This window comes from Sturnira hondurensis, unplaced genomic scaffold (genome assembly GCF_014824575.4).
Source record: "Sturnira hondurensis isolate 20B ecotype Veracruz unplaced genomic scaffold, ASM1482457v3 Scaffold0014436, whole genome shotgun sequence".
Lineage (NCBI taxonomy): Eukaryota > Metazoa > Chordata > Mammalia > Chiroptera > Phyllostomidae > Sturnira > Sturnira hondurensis.
This window is the reverse complement of record NW_028087067.1, coordinates 2,640,884-2,649,490: the sequence shown is the minus strand read 5'-3', so window position 1 is coordinate 2,649,490 and position 8,607 is coordinate 2,640,884. Positions and strand designations below refer to the sequence as shown.

Genomic DNA, 8,607 nt, shown 5'->3' with positions numbered 1-8,607 from the left:
TCAGTTTTATTAGTGATCTGCTCCCACGGAAGACAACGGGCCTAGCTCAGATGGGGTGGGGTGAAAGGTAGAGGTTCAGGGCACAGCAGAGCAGGGGAAGTAAGGGCAGCTGAAGGCTGGGGCGGGGGTGGGGGGGGCAAGCCCCCAGTAGCCTGAGAGCCAAGGCAGCAAGTCCTCTGCTCCAAGGACTTACATAGTAGGCGGGACGGGAATAAAAAAGTCACATATTGATTGACAAGTAGATGTGGTGTCAGCTTTTGGGGGGAGGCATGACTGCCCACACTTAGGTATGTGTGGGGGTCTGTTAGCCCAAATCCTTATCTTGCTCCAGACCCCATTTGTTCATCTTGTTGTAAAACAGATACATGACAGGAGGCAGTTAATTAAAGTTGGGGCTGTTACCCAGTGTTATTTATGGGCTTTTTGCTTTGGGCACTGGGGACCCTCTCTTAACTTTCAGGCCTTGGGATGAAAGCACAGCTTCAAGGCTTTCTTTCCCAGACAGTGGAAATGCTACATAGAATTTTAAGGACTTCCCTCCTTTCTTGCTAACAAGTTGTAACTTGTGTTGCCAGAACACCTGGCAGTATTACAGGACCAGGCTCAGAGCTGCTGAGTTAGCAGGTGAGACATGCCTCCCTCCTCCTCCCAGCCTTGGTTTGTTATTCATTCTCCCTAAAAGTGAAGAGGCGTTTGCTAGCAACCAGGACGCTAGACTGGTAACCAGAACAGTAGGCTCAGTCTTAAGAGGTCTGCCCATGCTGTCTCCTGCCTCCCTACTGCCGTCCCCACGTCATCCCATCTCGGAGGAAAAATGAGGCAAAGCAGCCATTCCTGGGTCCAGCCCTGCAGTCGGTTTGCAGCCCGGACTCCGACCGCCAACCTGCCCCTGCTCCTGCAGCAGGAGCCAGGGACCTGCCCCCGCTCCCCACCCCCACGGACTTTTCTCCTACTTGGGGAAACACCCACAGGCTGAGAACACTTGCCACCATCTAGAAAGAGCTGAACAATATTCTGAATTGCTTGTAAATAGCACTTGGGCCTGAAACCCACATCTAAAAGACAACCGGGTGCACAGGAAGGCTGAGAGCAAACCTCAGGGCCACCTCCGAAATTCCTGTAGTTTCTGGGTTTCAGGGCTGTGGTTGGAAGCGCGAGCGGGTTGGGCTCTGCATCCGGCTGCAGGCCGAGGGCCACCAGGATCCCGGTGCTCTGGCGCTGTGAACGCGCACCGGGAACAGGAAGGGCAGCCACTGCACCCGGCCCTCTGGGACCACCTTGCACGGAGGGCGGGGAAGAAGTAAGGGCCCACCGCGCATGCCCGCCCCTCGGGTCTCCGGACTCTGGTATCACACAGTCACACGGACCAATCAATGCCTCCAGGGGCGGAGCTTTCTGCAGCGACTTCCGGCAATAAACCCGGACGCGCCACCGCAGGGACCCCGAGGTGGTCTGCGCTCGTGGCGGGGACCGGGACTTTTGGTGCGCAGGTAGGGAGAGGGCATGGCAACCCGGGTGCGCGCTTCTTTGGGGGACAGGACCGTGGGTGCGCCCGATGGGGACCCTTGCGCGTGCTCAACCCGCCCCCCGCCTTCGGTGCACCGGGTACCCGCGGCCCGAGTGTCCCTGCAGGGTGGCCCCGTCCAGGGACCCTTGGCCCCTGTCCGCTCGGGGCCATCTGGGGCCCGGCTCCCTCTGTCCTCTCCGTGTCGTCCCGCACGGATGTTCCTGCGTTGTGCGTCCCCCGCACAGTGAGCTCGGTGTGGACCCATCCTCCCTGGCCCTGGTCAGCTTGTGCAAACTCGGGCTTCTGGAGTGTCCTTTCTTCCCTGCGAAGCCCGCTTTTCCTCCAAACCCTTACATTCCGCCCCAGTCGGAAAACGCACCTTTCCTTTTAGTCCTTCACATTCCATTCCTGTCCTCCTCGTGCTCTGGGTTCCTTGAAGCATCGATGGTGATCTCTGGTCTCGTTGCGGTGAACCCCGCTTTGACCATCAGCCCTGCGTTCAGCAGTTCTTGGTGTTCTTTCCGGATCGAAGTCGTCCACTCCGTGACTGTCGTCCACAGTCACGCTTGACCCCAAGTTGCTTGGAGATCTTGTAAGGAAAACAAAGCAGTAACAGAGGTCAAACGCTTATGCAGTTGAGGGCCAGTCATCTCAGAACAATGAAAATGATTTTCTCAACATGTATGTGTATGATGAAAAATAACAAACAAGGGGGGAAAACTCCTTTGCCAGTTTTTCTCTGAAAGTGCCTTACTGTTACTGTCGTTGTAATCTTTTGTTCTTATTTTTTTATAGTGTATTTATAGCACCAGCTCTTGGTCAGCTCTTACAGCTGGATAACTGCTGTAAACTGGCTACTCCAGTCCATCTGACTTCAGTATAAGTAGCAAAATACATGCGGACTTTTAAAATGTATTAGGTATGCTTTTTCTGGTCAGGTCTTTCTTGTCTTAGTGTTTTTATATTTAAATCAGTCATTACTTTAGATCCTTCCTATTGATATGTGCAATATAAGGTTGTAATGTGAAAAAACCTCTGCAATTTTATGACACCTATTTCATAGGGTGCTCAGGAGTCGCTGTTACACGAACACAGCAACAGGGCATTGACCTTGGAGTGCCAGCTCCACCAGACTCTCTGCCTCGGTTTCCTCTATAAATGGAGAATCAGCCCTGCAAATCGGGGCCGAGAACATTCCCCGCCTTGCAGTGAGGCCTAAATGAGCTCATATGGGGACATTGTTCAGAGTGACGCCTGACCCACAGCTAAGATGTAAAGATGTTTGCCCTGATTAGCATTAGCTACCAGGAAGTGTGCTTGTGAACCAAAAACACTTCTCTTTAGTCTGACTCAAGTCAGGGATCTCCCCCAGCACGGAACGGCACAGGGTCCAGTCCTGCAGAGCCCACTGTGTTCTGCCACCGAAACACAGTAGGGGGAGATTTGCTTCAGTTCGGCCCCCTGTTGCTGTCTCACACTGGTTGGCATAAACTGGGTATAAAAATTGCAGGTTTAACCAGCTGTGCCATGACTGAGTAGCCGCCCTTTGAGTAGTTGCTCTTACACACTTAATTTCCAAGAGTAATTTATAGTTTTTGGGGGTTTTTTAAAATATATTTTATTGATTATACCATTACAGTTGTTCTATTCCCCCCCTTCATTCCCCTCCACCCACACACTCCCTCCCCCACCATTCTCCCCCCCTTAGTTTATAACCACTTGTCTCAAGTTCTTTAGATTCTATATTTCCCCCACTATTCTTGCCCTCCCCCTTATCTATTTTCTACCTACCATCTATGCTATTTTCTGTGCCTTCTCCCCCCTTCTCCCCCTCCCACCCCCCTGTTTCTAATCCTCCATGTGATCTTCATTTCTATGGTTCCACTCCTGATCTAGCTGTCCTCTTGGTTTGCTTTTGTTTTAGGTGTGGTTGTTAATAACTGTGTGTTTGCTGTCCTTTCACTGTTCATATTTTTCATCTTCTTTTTCTTAGATAAGTCCCTTTAGCATTTCATATAATAAGGGCTTGGTGATGATGAACTCCTTGAACTTGACCTTATCTGAGAAGCACTTTATCTGTCCTTCCATTCTAAATGAAAGTTTTGCTGGATAAAGCAATCTTGGCTGTAGGTCTTTGGATTTCATGACTTGGAATACTTCTTTCCAGCCCCTTCTTGCCTGTAAGGTCTCTTTTGAGAAATCCGCTGACAGTCTGATGGGTACTCCTTTGTAGGTGACTGTCCCCTTATCCCTTGCTGCTTCTAGGATTCTCTCCTTCATTTTAGTCTTGGCTAATGTAATTATGATGTGCCTTGGTGTGTTCCTTCTTGGGTCCAACTTCTTTGGGACTCTCTGAGCTTCCTGGATTTCCTGGAAGTCTATTTCCTTTGCCAGACTGGGGAAGTTCTCCTTTATTATTTGTTCAAATAAGTGTTCCACTCGTGGCTGTTTCTTTCCCCCTTCTGGTACCCCTATAATCCGGATGTTGGAATGTTTAAAGATGTCCTGGAGGTTCCTAAGCCTCTCCTCATTTTTTTGAATTCTCATTTCTTCATTCCTTTCTGGTCGGATGTTTCGTTCTTCCTTCTGGTCCATTCCATTGATTTGAGTCCCAGTTTCCTTTCCATCGCTATTGGTTTCCTGGACATCTCCCTTCATTTCAATTAGTTTAGCCTTTATATGTTCCTCTAATTTGTGACTATAATCAACCAGTTCTGTGAGCATCCTGATAAATAGTGTCTTGAATTGTGCTTCTGAGAGGCTGGCAATTTCTCAGTCGCTTAGAGTTATTGGCTCTGGGACTTCGAGTTCTTCTTGCACCATCTTTTGGGCTGTTCATGCCTGTTCCGTAGCAGGATCAGAGCCCTAAGGTGTTCACTAGAGCAGGGCATCTAAGTCGCTGGGTTGTGACGTTGTATGTGGGGGCAGGGTCAAAGAGGGACAATGGCTTCCCTCTGCCGCCTGCCGCCCAGGCCCCCACCGGCGCGGCAGCCACCACCGTCACCAGGCGCACGCGTTTCGTTCCACTGCACGCGAGTGTGCCACCGCCGTCAGCCCTCCACCACTGGGTTCGCCCCCTGGGGCCTGCGTGGTCCGTCTCACTGTGCGCGAATGTGCAACCGTGGTCAGTCTGCCCCACACCCCGACTGGTTCCGGGCTGCCTGTGCGCCTAGGTCGGGTGATCTGTCCTGCCTGACCCATCTCCGCTGCTGGCCCCGCCTCTCTTACCGTCCCCGTTGAACGGTTCGTAGTTGTCGGGCTTCCGTATAATTCAGTTTTCTGGTCTTTGGGTGTGTCCTTGTTCTCCAAACCTTTGTTGTATTCAAACGTGGTTGTGGCAGAAGGCACAGTGTTTCCACCTATGCCTCCATCTTGGCGGAAGTCCCCAATATACTCCAAGAGTGATTTATAGTTTTTATTTTTCATTTTGAAATTCTGAAAACAGGCAATTATAATTGACTGTATAAAACCCCAGTAATTCAGGTCTTTGGCAGAACAGATACATAAATTCTCAAAAAGTGAAGGGCCAGTGTCATTCTAAAAGTTCAGTGACATTGACTGATTTGCTAAATTAGGTGCCTCAGATTGGGAATATTTTTTAAATATTTTATTAATTTATCTTTAGAGGGGAAGGGAAGGAGAAAGGGAGAGAAATATCAATGTTTGGTTGCCTCTCATGAGTCCCCTGCTGGGAACTGGCCTGCAACCCAGGCATGTGCCCTGACTGGGAATCGAACCACGATCGTGTGGTTTGCAGGCCCGAGCTCAATCCACTGAGCTATGCCAGCCAGGGCTCAGATTGGGAATATTTTTGAAAATTTGAGACCCAGGCCTTTAAAATTGCAATGTATCTTCATCCCCCTCACCCACCCCATTGGCTGTTTTGTTATTATTTATAATAACTGCTCATAGAGGCTGTGCTCTTTATTTTTAGCTCATGATCTATATGAGATTATACTTTAAAGTAAAACCTTATTGTAATCCACACAGCATAACATGACAAATCTATGGAATACACACATCTATAGTGAAACAAATACTTTCCTCTGTTGAGCCCTAGCTGGTGTGTGCCCGACTCATGTGTGTGCCCCCTCCTAGTTGTGCACCTGCCACCCCTGTGGTCAGTGTTTTGTCCTCACCTGACCATCACCTACAGTCTCACATGCCCCAAGGCCAAGCTCCCATCCTCTTCCCTTCACAGGTTTCCCACACGATTGGCTTCTTTCCTCTGAGTTTCTCTACCACTCACTCAGTACTCACACTGCAGAATTGCACCCATGTACACATTTTCCTGTGCTTTAAATACATTTGCATATGTCATGACATGACGTGTGGCTCATCTCATCTGTGTGGCTGCTGTGTTTTCAGTTTCACAGAGCATGCTGATGATGTGTGTGGTCTGTGCTCACACGTTTGTCACTGGAATGCACAATCCTGTGTTCGGTCTGTGCAGCAATGTTCTGCACGGTTGCCACTTGATCTGTTCTTCCAGTCACGGAATTCTGAATCCACAGAATGCTCCTGAGAGATACTTGGACACTAGTCAAAGATTGTGCTAACAGACATTTTCCTTTTGTATGTTTTCTCTGAGACTAAATTGCCATTCAGTTATCACCTCCTATATCACAGGACTTGCCGCTTTTTGTAGAAGTGTTCTCTGGCTTATATCTGAAGCTTCAAGAAACTAAAAAATCAGATGTGTGTTGTTGGGCAGTCATAGATAGCTCTGTGGATTGGCTGGATGTGGGAGGTGGCTCTGCATTTCGGGGTGATTTGGGTTGTGACACAAACCTGAAGGTGAGGCTTATGCAAACAGTGTTAAGAAGTGGGGGGTCCGAGGTGGCTGCAGAGTGTAGGTGGAAATGACACACACCTCCTTCCGGTGCCAAACCAGGTTTACAGCTAAATTGTAGAGACATCAGCCTGAACGACCAACTGAAGGCCAGCTGGACGAGAGCATTATATCCGACTGTTTCTGGAGGAAGCACACAGGAACCGGTAAGAAGGGCGGAGACATGAAGAGGGCTGGTCCCTGCATCCAGGTGCGGCGCGGAGAAGCTGGAGGGATAGCTTGGCAGCAAAAGCACTCCCTGAGGAGTGTGGGGTCTCAACCCCACACCAAGACTCCCAAACCAGAGCACCAGGGCCCGGCGGAGGAGTCCGCATAGCGTCTGGTGGTAAAAATCGGCAGAGTCTGTCCCCGGGGAAGAGCAGGGAGTCCGCTGGAATCCCCAGGGCTCTCCTCCAGTACCGATGCTCAGGAGCTCACTCTCGGACACTCGCCCGGGGCTCTGGCAGAGGGAAGGTTGCCGAGGGCCCCCAGAAGCCGTGCAGGGGCTCTGGAGAGAGATCTGGAGGGTCAGCTGCGGAGGTCCTGGCCTGAGGCAGCACCCCACACCACCCTTGGGTGCCACCTTTCAGAGTCAGGCACCCCTATACTTACAGCACCAATGTGGGCAGCGCACTCACCCAGTCCTCCAGACACTGGCACCACCACCCTGCCAAGATCGAGTCGGGCAGAAAGGAAGACTGGCTGCCCCCTCATGGAGCCTGAGGTACACTGTTCTTCCAGAGAAACCACAGCCGGACCCTCAGATGGACCTTGAACCGGGTGCCTTTGGAGTGGGGACCACGCTCCACCCTATCCTGTGGGTTAGGCAGGCACTGCCCCCAACAGAAGACGCCCTTGTTGTGGTCTCTGGCCTACTGCAGCCACAGAGCCGAGGGCAGGGGTGCAGCTTGCCCCCATCCCTGGGGCCAGTGCCCCCCCATGGGAAACTGCCTTCATCTGGTTTGATAAGCTCTGCTCTCCCCGTCTTTCTGGGCTCAGTTCTGAGGGGGGGACAGGGGAGACGCCTCTTAGAGCTGGGACACTCAGAGGCCCTCTCCCTCAGAGTCTTCAGTCTGGGGCTTGAGCAGGCGCGGCTGCAGAGCTAAAGGGAGGAGTGCAGCTCGCCCACCTCCCACAGCCCAGCCTGTGCCACCCCCCAGTAGAAGCCTTTCTTGATCTGTCTGCCCAGGTTCCTGTGCCCTGCCCTGCCAGACCTGCTCCCACACTGGGGACATACCCAACCTGAACCTGTGGTGCGTGGAGCTGGAGACTCTAGCAGAGACTGAATGATACAGCTCTGGAGTAGGGGCCACATTCTCCCCACTGAGTGCCTGACCACACTGACCCCAAGTACGGGACCCATCAGCCCCATCCTCCCGACCTGATTGCCCCATCTGACTGAGCTTGAGCCCTGTGTGAGGGTCAGTAGGGCATAGTCAGCTTGGGCCCACTCTGTAGCCTCTTCCTAAGATCTGGAGGGAGCACGGGCAGCCTCAGGCAGGGGCTGATTAGCTGACAGGTAGACACCAACCTCAGGGAGCCTTGGACTTGTACTGATCTTTTCCCAGCTCAGAGCTCCTTGTGCGAAACCTGGCCCCACCATGCACACCTGGGCCCAGTGGATGCAGCCACAACAGTGAGAAGCATGGGCGCTCCAGATGGGTGGGTGGCCCAAGGCCAGTCACACACAGTGTCTGACATAGACCAGCGCCAGCGCCCTGGCCAAGGGGAGCCAACACCAGTGTGACCAGTGGAGGGCTTCTCACCGCACTAGAGCTTGACCTAACAAGCCACACACGGCACAGCCCAAGTGGAACTCCAGCAGACACTAGACCCTGCTAGAAACAACTCCGCCTCGAGGGGAAGCCCCTCACGGCACGCACACCACAAAGCCCTCATCACCAGTTTGAGAGTCACAGCTTGTGATGGTCCACCTAATACACAGAGATAGACGCAAACATGGAGACGCAATGGGGAGACAAATGTGTGCAAAATGAGAGAACAAGAAAAATCCCCAAGGATGGCGTGAAATGAAAGCAACCAAAACATGGGGTGCGGCAGAGTTGGAGATAACGGTTGTAAGGATGCTCAGGACCTTGGGGAAGGTTGGGTGATCTCAGTGAGGACTTAAACAAAGAGGTAGTTGTTATGGTCAAACTGGATGGTCACTGGTTCAATTCCAGGTAAGGGCACATGCCTGGGTTGCGGGTTTGGTCCTGGTGCATGTTTGAGAGGTGGCTGATTGATAGTTCTCTCCGTCTCTTTCTCC

At 51.8% G+C, this 8,607-nt stretch overlaps 1 protein-coding gene across 4 annotated transcripts in view; it reads left to right on the top strand.

Moving 5' to 3' along the window:
- The first annotated feature begins 1,410 nt into the window (after positions 1-1,410).
- The window catches only part of FBXO25 (F-box protein 25), a 30,968-nt gene continuing 23,771 nt past the window's right edge, over positions 1,411-8,607 (top strand). For 3 of the 4 annotated variants that reach the window (XR_005069025.1, XM_037063390.1, XM_037063389.1), the window contains exon 1: positions 1,411-1,490. The gene's annotated coding sequence lies outside the window, so the exon portion shown is untranslated. Of the gene's footprint in view, positions 1,491-6,460; positions 6,506-8,607 lie in introns of those variants that run through there. The other variant, XM_037063388.1, reaches the window with a different exon arrangement.